Source organism: Macrobrachium nipponense, chromosome 35 (assembly GCF_015104395.2).
Source record: "Macrobrachium nipponense isolate FS-2020 chromosome 35, ASM1510439v2, whole genome shotgun sequence".
NCBI classification, from domain to species: domain Eukaryota; kingdom Metazoa; phylum Arthropoda; class Malacostraca; order Decapoda; family Palaemonidae; genus Macrobrachium; species Macrobrachium nipponense.
In genome coordinates, this window is record NC_061096.1 from 44,776,256 (window position 1) to 44,788,365 (window position 12,110).

General features: G+C 40.6%; 1 long non-coding RNA gene across 1 annotated transcript in view; it reads left to right on the forward strand.

Moving 5' to 3' along the window:
- Positions 1-12,110, forward strand: part of LOC135208731 (uncharacterized) — a 41,194-nt gene extending 29,084 nt beyond the window's left edge. The window contains exon 4 of the long non-coding RNA XR_010313210.1: positions 9,081-12,110. This is a non-coding gene — a long non-coding RNA (uncharacterized LOC135208731). The remainder of the gene's footprint in view (positions 1-9,080) is intronic.

Here is a 12,110-nt window from a genome sequence, read left to right on the forward strand (position 1 = left end):
TCTTAAATTGATTTGAATTTGATGCATTTTTGCATAAAAATATCTGAATCTAGTTAGGCTAGTTTCAGAACCGGGGTTGTCTGCAAAGATAGGGTGTGGCTACCGAAAGCTTCGGTAGATTCGCACTTGGTATGTACGAGGGGTATGGGTCTTGCTTCTTTGTTGAGATTTGTCATGTAAGGAGTGAGACTTTGTCTATTCCGTAATCTATTCCTAAGGAAGACGTATGATTCGTATGTACGCAATTAATCAGTAAACATGTCTAATTCCGTAAGGAAGACGTATGATTCGTATGTACGCAATAATCAGTAACAAAAGTCAGGGTAGTGAACCTGCTAACCTTCCTGTAGACTTTATTTTGCATAACCCTGTAGTATGGCTACGGGCTATGTATATGTCTACGAGAGGTGCTCGCTCTCCTTCATTGCTGTGAAGTGCTACTTCTGTAATTGTTACTCCTAACCCTGCAGTGTTGCCTTCGGGCCCTAAGCAGTGTCTGTAGAGAAATTGCCCTTTCTCTGATACTCTTTCGATTCGTAACTTAGAATCGAAAGTGCTTGCTTTAGAGAGTAAAAGTGAAGTGCAGAAGTGCAGTGATACCCCTTGTGTAGTGGAGGGTGCGTCAGATCGGCCTCGTTTCGCCTCTAGGCCGGGAGGGCCTCTGCTGACTCCCAGAACCAGGGAGAAAGCATGTCGAAAGCCGAAGGAGGGTTACGAGGAACCCCCACCGATCTGGCGTGCCTTCGGCAGTTTCTGATGAAAATCCCAGACTGCCTAAGTGCGTGCACGTGCACGAATCCTGAAGGATTGCTTCTCGTCCTCCGAAGCGTCCTCCCAGCGCAGGGGTTTGGAGCTTTCGGATGGACTCCGCGCCCTCTAAATAGAAGCTTTATAGAAGAGGACGCTTCACTCCTCTCTCTCTCGTTATGCGTTTCAGTGAGAAGTAAGAAGGCGAACGTCGCCCTGAACTCGTGTCCGTCTTTCCACCGAGAAATACGTAAAAGAAGTCATAGTAGAAGTAAGCTTTTGAGAGCGGACGCCCAAGCCAGGGGCGCACGGTGCACGCCAAGCGCGCGCCAGTGGACGCCGAGCGTGCGCGCCAGTGGACGCCGAGCGTGCGCGCCAGTGGACGCCGAGCGTGCACCAGCGCACGCCAGGTGTGTCGCCTGGCTGAACGTTTCTGTTGAACTCTTCAAGCTCTTGTTTCAGATTTGGGCTTAAAGAATTTTTACCTCTACCTTCGATGATACCTTCTCCTCACCTGCAAGAATGTGAAGTAGGCAGTGCTTCGGAGGAAGCTTAAAGTGAACAGACAACTTCTTCTTCGAAACCCAGCAAGACATCGGGTTTCGTGAATTCAAGAGGTCTCTGTCAATTAATAGGCGGCTTTTCGCATAGGTGGATGGAGTTAAGGAAAGCTCAGGGAAAGTTCTCGTTTGCTCTACCGCAAGCTTTGCCTTTCTGCCAATAAATTTAAGTTGCCACTACCGCGCAGTCAAGACTTTAGGCGGATCTAAGGCAGTTACGGGTTATAAAGGCTCGATGTCCTGCACGTCAGGACTCTCGGCAACGTTCAGTAGGATTCTGGCAAAGGCACTCATCAAAAGTACGCTCTTCAGGAAAGCGCAAGACAGGACTTCCTTTGCCATACTGCCAATAAATTTTAGCTAGCAGGCATTAGTTGTGATACGGGAGAGGAAGCTGGTTGGAGAGTTTCTTCCTCTTCCCAGGATAATTTTGCCAGCTTTTTAGCCCATCTGAAAGGGCTTTTCAGATGATAGTTTTTGTTAGTTCCTAGTCGGGACTACGCTGCCGAATTGAACATCGTCGTTCTACCTGACGTAAGCCCAGTCTCTTAACAGGATTCTTGCCCCTTCCTCGTTTGAGACGGGAATCGGAAAATAAAATGCATCGACTTCCTGGATTACGTTTTGTCAATTCAGTGACTTTCCCCCATGACAATATTACTATCGTTTTGTCAAAGTAAGTGGGTATCCCCTCATTGACAAAATATCTCTTTGTCCCGTAAATGGGTTAGTTCTCATTGACAAACATCTGCATTAACTTGATATTGCGTAAGCGAACAAGCTCTTATTGACAAGATTCGGAAGAGCTCTCATTCTCATTCGCAGACTCGTACAAGAAATAGACTTGTAGACTACGTCAATGAACCCTTATGTCCAATAACATAAGAAGCTTGAGCTGACTGCTTCGATTCTCCTAAGTTTTGTTCATGAAACTTGCCTGTCAGATATGTATGTAGCTGTATTTCCGAATTCAGCTATATATATGTCTACCATGTAAGTATGAACAAACTTTATTGTGATATATTTCATATTTTGCCTTGCGTTATTTTATTTCTGGTTGGTTCAAGTCATATACGCTTGCTGTAGTTACCTCTTCGGATGGCAACCGAGAGGTCTATGGTCCATTTTAAGGACATTTAATCGTTACTCCCTGCAGCCTTCCAGGAGTTTCCGATTTATCTTTTTACCGTTGTATGGTAGTGTTCTGACGACACAAACGCATCTATATATTTAGCGTTTTCTGTTTCGCTTAAATATACCAGCTTGAGAGTCTATGCTAAAAATAAGGGACCTTTCTTCATAGAATAGGGTAGCTGGCAACCCAGGCATAAAGTTAAGAGACGACGATGACGGACGATCGTAAGCTGCTGCTGTCACTGTCCTCTCCTCCAGTCCAAACGAGCCAGTACCAGCTCGTTCGCTGTCATGCGCGGTAGGTTACGTCTCTCTCTCTGCTGGGATTGACTGACTAACCGTATCTCTGTGCTGGCAGTTACGTCTCTCTCTCTCCTGCGGGATTGACTGACTAAACTGTATCTCGCCCTACAATCACGGACTTTAGCCTAAGATTGAGGGGATTTCTTACATGAATGAATAAACATTGCATTCGTTTGGCCTTAATAATATGTCCTACAGAGATATCTTACTCCTTTCGGTGCTCGTTACCGCACGGTATAGGACTACGAGTCTACCACAACATTGCACTATATATGCTCTTCTTGCTTAGGCAAAGCGCAGCCTTATTAGGGAAGTAAACATACTGTGTGAGGGAATGGATGAGCTTGCTGGGGACCATTTCCTTCCTAAAGAAGTTTGTTTCCCTGAATAGACTGCAATTCAGACCTCTACAGTTTTTTCCTACCAGGAAACTGAAATTTTATTAAGATCTAGGAAGATGATTCTGAACATCTCTCGGTGCGTTAAGTATCTCTTGAGGTGATAGAAAGAAGGTGCCGGACATCTGGAGAGGGTTTCAGATGTCCTGGATCATAATCTGAAAGAAGTGGAAGCAATTCAGTCGTCCCTCCAGTCCCTCGAAACGAGTTTTTGGAACCATGGTCCATATCAACTCTGATCTTCCACAGCTCTCTCATATCTTAGGAAGTATCTTCTCTCGGTCCCGGCGGTTCGGTTTACGAGAAAGAGCCTATTATAACAACAGGCGTAGAATGGAACGATCCTCTAGAGGTTCGTTACAGGATTGCAAAAGTCCGTACGAATCGTCTCGATCGAAGGCAGCAACTACTGACTTCCGAGTGGAATCTTTCTTTAGAAGTATGTTGAGAGTTGTGGAGACTTTAGGGACGTCCTTTCATTCATCTCTTCGCTAGGTTGAGGACGAAGAGGCTTCTTCTTCTCTGCTCCCTTATTCTCGATCCGGGAGCGGTAACATTAAACGCCATCCTATGATATTGAACGGGGATGGATGTTTTAGTCCTCTTTTTTCCCCTTTTTCAATCGCTTAGGAAATGTAATAAGATGATTTATATCATCACAGGGAGCGAACAATGACGCTAATCGCCCCATGTTGGCCTTCAAGATCCTAGATTCACAGAGTCACGTCCTTCCAAGGACCTTTTCCGAGAGGAGTCGGTCTCCTTTAACACGGAAAGGTACCTATAACCTCTCCGCTCTGAGTTCTGACTACGTTCAGACTATCGAGATTTTGACAGCATAAGAATTGGCAGTCTTCCCTTTTCCGTTTGAAGAATGGGATAAGCTGGCAGTCACAACTATTAAAGAATACGCAAATATGTTGTTGACGGCCTTTGGGCTCAGAGATTTGCTTCTGTCAAACAACAAAGCCCTTCACGATCTTTGAGTTCTGTGAAATCTCGAAACTCGCTCACCATCTACTTTTTGTCTCACCTGTTTTCTCGGAGTCAGACACTCGTGCGAGATCAGGAGACATATAGTAGCCCTGAGTTTCTTGTTGACGAAGTCGGTTGCGTTTATACACCCCCGATGATCGTTTAACATGAGACCAGGTTGGACTGTCAGGCATTCGTCCTTCGGGACTGAATCGCCTTTTTGCTCCTCGCTCCTTTCTCTGGCACCAGAAGCTCGAGTCAGGAGTGGCTCAGGAGTTGATTCGCTAACGACGTTGGGTTGGCGTTGAATACACCCCCCAAGGTTTGCTTAGCTTGAATCGCCCAGGCAGTCCAGACTCTCATCCTTCAGTCGAAGAATAGTGCATTATGGTCTTCAGGGTACAGCCTTGCTGTCCTTGATTCGTCTGACTGGTCAAACTGGTTGGTCACCTGACGTTAGTACAGACGAACTGACTGTGCATGTCCAGATCGAAGCTTTCAATATGGAACTTAGACATAGTCTGAAGTTCTTGATGTCAAAGCATTCGAACATCTCCTACCTGTTAACTTCTTGCATGTGAATCAGGAAGGCATTTTTTCTAACCACCCTAGATACGACAAAGAGGGTTAGTGAGATTTTAAGCCATCGTCACAAGTTTTGACTTTAGAGAACACAAGGCGGTGTGCTCTCTAAGCTTTTCGTTATGGCCTAAGAATGGAAACCCGTTTTGTCCTTGGGCCAGGAGCTTGGAAGCAAGGATGGCACAAGTTAGTGGGCAGGAGCCAGAGAGAGTCCTGTGCCCCACCTGTCAGGTCTCTCAAGTTTTATCTACATAAAACTCAAGAAAGTCGAAGTCGTACGGACAATCTGCAGTGTTCCGAAAAAGACCAGACTTGCCCATATCGAAGAACACCCTGGCTTTATTGTTAAGGAGTTCTTTCAAAAAGCTCTTCTTTGTGTTTGCACAAAGATTTGAAATCTTTTGATTTGAATGCTCAGAGGTGAGGGCGCGGCCTCGGAAGCATTTCAACAGAGCATGGCACTCAGCAACATCCTGAGTACCATGTTTTAGCGAAGCAACTCTGTGTTCAATTCACAGTCCCTGCGAGATGTGAAGATGGCATATGAGATCTGCTGCTCGCTAGGGCCATACGTGTCTGCAGACACAATCTTGGGGGCAAGAAGTACCACTCATCCTATCCTGTAGAAAAGGTTAGGAAGAGCTCTTAATTTAGTAGTTGAGTCGCCGACAACGGTGACTTCTTAACTCTTAAGCCTTAGTTAACACACTTAACTTTGGCTAGGTGGGTCAGGTGGTGATATATATTTTTATATATATATTTACTTCTTAGCCCTCATGGTATGGTCAATATGGTCTAGTCACGTCGTGGTCTCGCCCCTGTGACAGATCATCTGGAGTGCACCAGCTATATAGGTCTCTACCATCGCTGGCAACTCTAGTAGCACAAGCAGACTTACGCGGCAGTAACCACGAAGTCAGCTATGCTAACAGGTAAGGAATCAAGATATCAATTATCTGCATATATATGTTTCCTAATCTTCTATTCTGTCTACTCCCACCACCAAAGGTGGGATTCAGCTATATATATATCTGACAGGTAAGTTTCATGAACAAAATGATATTGTAATGATACAATTAAGTTTGTTCATACTTACCTGGCAGATATATATAATCAAGTACCCACCCACCTCCCTCAGGAGACAGTGGAATAAAAAATTATGAATAGAAATGGGAATGATTCCTGATACCCGCCTCCCAGCGGCGGGAATGGGTACTAACCACCTGACTCCCACTGCGTGTGTCGTAAGTGTTTAAATTTCTGTCGGATTCGGAAAAAAATACAGCTATATATATATCTGCCAGGTAAGTATGAACAAACTTAATTGTATCATTACAATATCATTTTTCCTTTGATTTTACAGCCATTCTCCTTATTCTCTGACTATCTAGGTGTCCAACTCCTAGAATTTGACCTTTCTCCAATTTTATTTACTTGGTTAAACTTCCTTAAGACTAATAGGCAAAAACTTAGACAATGTCTCTATTTTGATTTGTTGTATACAGTTGTTAAGTTTAATTCCTTCATGGGTGAATTATGGGACTACAGGCAATTGCCTTCAGTTTTTAAATGGTCCGTATCTTCAAGATCAAGAAAAGCAGCCTGACCAAGAAAGTAGTGATGGTTATATCCATACCCTTGGCTGATATGTGAAACCACTGGTGGATGTTAATGTAGAAGTTTCATTAAACTTGGTCTTCAATTTTCCCAGCTATGAGGATTTGTGGAATCTTCTGTGTTAGAATAATAAGACACATTGTGAGTGCTTCTCTAACTGCAACCATAGTTACATTTCAAATAGAACCTCATTTTCTCTGCATGTCTTTATCTCATCTCATTTCTCATTCCCAGTAGGAGATAGCACCATCAGTGCACATCATGCTGCGATTGTAGGCACAACTTAAGGTTCTTTGCAGCATCCCTTTGATTCATAGCTGCAACCCCTTTCATTTATTTTAATGTACCTCCTTTCATATTTTCTTTCTTCCATCTTACTTTCCTCCCTTTGCTAACAGGTATTTCCTAGAACACCCCAGTGCTTTGCATTTGGCCTAGATTTTATATTCTATTCCATTCCGAACTATTTTCCTCTCACCCTAATTTTTTTTCTTTTTTTCTTGTATTCCTTTGTTGGGGATGGGTAGCTAGGTAAAATGCATTTGGTTGCTTTACCAGTGAGTCTAAAAAAATGCTAATTCTTCGACTCCAAACCACTTGTTCACTGGTCACACCTGAACTGAAATCCTTGATGAGTATTTTATAAATTTCATATAAGCATGTATGCAAAATTATTAGGAGCATACTAAAATGAACTGAATTTAGACCCAATTTTTCTTTATGCAGTGTGTACGTTTTTATATTTTTGAAACGAACCTTACTTCTCCATTATATAACTTTGGCGTCTGTGCCAGTGGTAGTTCAACAGACTGAAGCAAAAAACCAGAACACTTGGTTTTCCATGTTTATCTGTCTTGTATCCATCTGCCTCTAGATGTTTTTCAAGGTGTTAAGGTGGAGTTTTCCAGGTCCCTGCCACTTACTTTACCTTGGAGTTTGTATGCAGTTCTTCAGTTCAATATTTTGTCAACCTTTGAACCATTCAGAACAATGTCCTTAAAGAATCTATGGAAACTTAACACTAGCCTGAGAGAGACAGCTAAGGAGTGAGAGCCACAATCTTAGTCAGATAAGGTAGGCTTTGCTAAAGGCAAGGCCTTTAGCAAAGCCTTGTTTTGCCTTATTTTGGACTACGTACAGTTTTGGATTAGGCCCTTTCCTACAACAGTATCTTTTCCTAGCCTGGAGTCACTAGGGCTTGAGGAACTTGGGTCCAGTACTGTCAGTAAAGATTGTTGGAATTGAACTAAAAGGATTAAACCTAATGTAAAGGTTCTTTGTTTAGTGATCTGGAAACCAGAGCTTCCAAAGAGTAGGAATGTAATGTCCTTTTCATTGGGTCTTTGGTTAAGGACTTTCTGCTGATAGAATGCCATAATGTGATGCAATCACCACTGCTTCTTAAGCCACATGTCTGTTTTTCTCCTTAAGAAATTAATGGGGCCAAATTTGAAGTGGTCAGAAAATTGTTAATAGAGGAAAGTTATCCTTGAGACCCATGTATTTTGATCAAGAAAAATAAAAATTTACACAATAGCATGTAAAAAATGTTAGCTGGTTATCTTGTAGTATTTGCTTTGGTTTATCTTCATGGTGCAAAGATTAAAATGTGATTATTGCAGAGCCTTAACTCCTGTGGTTGGTGCAGGTGAATCGAAAGATACCTTTTCTTTTAGAAGTACTATGCCATTTTGTACTGATGTATTTGTTAGCTATCCATTGTTGGCTGTGCAGAGTTTTGGCACAGAAACCCTACCCCTCCTTCTGCTGAAGGGGCCATCCTCCAAAGAGGCTTTAGCTATCTTCATGAGGATCTCATACCTGAGTGACAGTCCTCATAAGGCAGCAGTAATAGCCTATGGATTGAATTCATTGGTTGAAACAAAACACTTGTTTTATATAAAATATTTTGTTTCTGAATAGCCTTCAAGGCTTGGGTGATTTCCACTTAGCCCACCTCCTTTTTCAAATGTGGGAATCAGCTATATAATGGAGAGGTAATGTTCCTTTCAAAGATATAAATAGTCAATTTAAGAATGATTTTTTAAATACTTATCCCTCCACATGTCTGTTATATAAATTTCCCTCCTTACCTCCCCACATTCAAAGTGGACAGAAGTAGACTGACTGGCTATGAGTGTCTGTACCTATCAGTAGTTTGGGGGGAAGTAGATGGATAAAAAGATGGATATTCATAGAAAACAGACTGGTCTTGTTTTTTTGTTTCATGGTCTTGTTTTTTTGTTTCAATCTGTTGAACTACTGCTGGCGTGGAAGTTACTGTATAATGGAGAGATAAGTATTTAAAATATAAATCTTAAATATTTACGTTTTCACACAAGAACGTAACTTTCTTTGGGAAGAAGTGTGAATCCATATTCTAATTAGGTTTACAAGCATCACATCTTTCTAAACAGCATTTTGTGATAGACATAGAGCTGCCAGTAGGATTTAAATTATGGATTAGTACTACTTTTGCAGGGTAGAAAGTACAAAAGTTAGCAACATGATGCTTTGGCTATGCAGATCCAAGTAGTACTTTAATGCAATATAGAAACTTTTTTATTACAGTTGTAAAAGAAACAAAAAATGAGCCAATAAAACAGTTTACCTGAGGTTTTCATAGTTTTATTCTGAATGTGCATATAATTTTTTAAACAATTGTTGTACAAGATTCATAATGGCCCAAGGCATATGTCAAAATGAAATTCATGTTGAAATCTGACACTTGTTATTTTGAGTCTAAATCAAAATTCTCTTCCAGGTGGTTTGTTGCAACTACAAAGAATGAAAGGCATGAGCCCAGCCACACACCAAGGGGCTGGCTTTACAGGGACGGCATTGTTGCCATGAATTCTTCCCCCTTGCTGTCCTGGTACCAGGAGCTATGTAGGCATTATAAACAATCCCAGTATGATTCCCAGAATTGGTGTGACATAGCTTTTTTCATCATGTAGACTAGTATGGTAGTTGATTTTTTTCAGCTAGTACTTGAAGCAAATTTTCTCACTTGGACAATGTCCAGTCGCTGAAATTTACAGAAAATAAGTAGCTAAAACCATTACGTAATGTAATTTGGAGGTGAATGATTGTACTGCTGAAGGGTTTTGCTTATTATTGATGTATTTTACTTAGCTGAATGTAAAATCTTGAAAGTATTTGAAATATTATAGACCTGAAAAGAACCTTAAACACTTAGGTACTTGAGGAAATTCTGAGTTTCCTCATGATTTGGCCAGCAGTCAGATTTTTCCATTTCCACTTAGATTACATGGAACAAAGTTGCTTCATAATTATGACTGATAAAGAAATAAAATGGATTTTATATTTTGAACTTGAGTGATCTAAGACCATCTTTGGCATTGAGTTCATAATTCCTTTGAAAAACTTTTGGCATTCAAATTATTACTTTAAGTTATGCTTGCTTCTTAGTGCAAACAGTGGAACACAGGTCTGTGTTCTGTGATGAATGTCAGAATTTGGTGCAGACCACTTTGCAGTTGAGAATACTTTTGGCTCTGGAAAGTTTCCACATTTAACTGCATTTTTATTTGACTTGGTAAAGGTTAACTGCTATTTTTTTTTTCTTTTTTGATATTGCTTATGCCTTGTAAGTTTTGTCTTTGTAGTTTGGTTTCTGAGACAACTTCAGTTGTCATGTTTAAATCCTTTGGGATTGGTGTGTCTTACTGCTTGTTGATAAATGATTCCTTGGTTACTGTTGCTGCAGCCTCTGCTCCTGACATCAACGAAAGGAAACCACTTGGTCTCATTCACTAAAAATGAGATTTATTTAACTGGAATTGGAAGTTGTTTCTTTGGTGCTGGATGTATTTATTATTAGTAAGATTTTCTTGCAGGTTACTAATGTTCATTTTCAGATATTTGCAGTGGCTTCTTTGTCAATTTCATGAGCCAAGACTGGGAGTGTTCATCAGGCTAGTTTTATTCCAGTTAGGCTGTTTAGAATTGCAGCTGCATGTTTAGCAGATTATATTAAACAGTTGTAGAAAGTAGGCAGTTTGTGATAGGTGGTTTCATTATGTGATGCCACGAGTATAAGTATTTGATATGTGGATGCTTCGCAATTGTGGCAATTTAATGGATATTGGTTCCCTTGAATTTGGCTTGTTTTTGTAGAGTAGTTTCTGTATTAGAATGGTTATATTTTGCAGTTCATTCGAGCTTTATGAGCTTGGTATGATAAACTGTACATACATGAAATAAGCATTCATGTCCCTGGTGATGACTGGACTTAATGGTAAATGGGAAAATGTCTGAGTATTAGTTACATAGGTTCTTGTTCAAGTTCCGTGACATGTAGCCTCATTTGGGTTCCTGTGCATTGGTCTTAGGCCTCGTCCACACGGTCGAGCTTTGGTCGACGAACTTTGTCCGATGTGACGTCAGAAGCGTAAAAACAGCGAGAAAACGTCAGAACTTTGCCGCGGTTTCTCCGCTTCTGACGTCACATCGAACAAAGCTCGGCCGTGTGGACGGGGCCTTACTTATGCAGTTATTGTGGAGACCACATAAAGTAATAATGAATTTAATTTACATTAAATTGGCTGGAGATTCAGATGATTCCTTTTGAAGGCAAATTAAAGATGTCCTTGCTAGGTAGCAAGGAATATCTTCTATGTAACAAATTGGCTGGTCCTGAATTTAGTCTCTCTTGTCACTGGAAACATCTCCAAGATATTGATACTTTGGTAAATTGTAAAGATTTATAGCAATAGAAATTCTGTTTCTGTAGGCATTTTACTTGTAAAAGTAATTAGATTAACAGCTGTTTTCTATTTATAAGGTGTGAACTCGGTATATCTGTTATACTGTATCTGTTAGACTGCTTTAGGAATGTTGCATACCTTGTGAAACTAAAGTACCCTCAATACTTGTTGTAAAATGTTTTTCAGGTAATCTTTGTATGCCATGATTTTAATTAATTTTCCACAATTTCTTCAAATTGATTGTTTGTATGGTGCTTTTACGTCGCATGGAATCAGTGGTTATTCAGCAACGGGACCAACGACTTTGTGACTTCCGAACCATGTCGAGAGTGAACTTCTATCCCCAGAAATAGACATCTCTCACTCCTCAATGGAATGGTCGAGAATCAAACCCGCGACCACCGAGGTGGGACGCTAATACCATACCAACCACGCCACTGAGGTGCTACAATTTCTTCAAATTGCTCATGACCTTGCAATGTTTAAGTGGCCTCTGGTCCCTGATATTTAAAAATTCATACAATTTTGAGGAGGAGCTGTAATTTCATTTAGCAACTTTGCTCCATTTTAGTCAAGAGGAACTGGAAATATTTGAATGCTACTATATAGTTAAATTGTAACCGAGGCTCAGATTTTCTTTAGTTCTTCAGTGTTTTATAATTGTCTTTGGTTCTGAGGTTTCAAAATGCCTTTGAGAATTCAGAAGAGGTCAAAACAATATACTCATCCATTTACCAATAAAACTTCGGTAGCACATTGTTTCATCTCTGAAGTCAGGGGTTCTAACCACCTATTGTTTACAACTTGCAGCATATGGGAGATTGTCCAAGCAACCAAATGTTTACAGTTAATGAACAATTGTCATCTACCATATGTTAACTGCATTATGGGATCAGCTCTAAACGATGCTCGATATTTCGTTACTGGAATTATTGAATATGGTTTTAGTACCAATACAGTCAGCAAGGCTTTGATTAGTGACAGTTCATCTCTATTTTTGTATCATGAATAAAATGAATATGAAATTGTTAATTCTTTTTTTAAGATATATAAATTTTAAATTT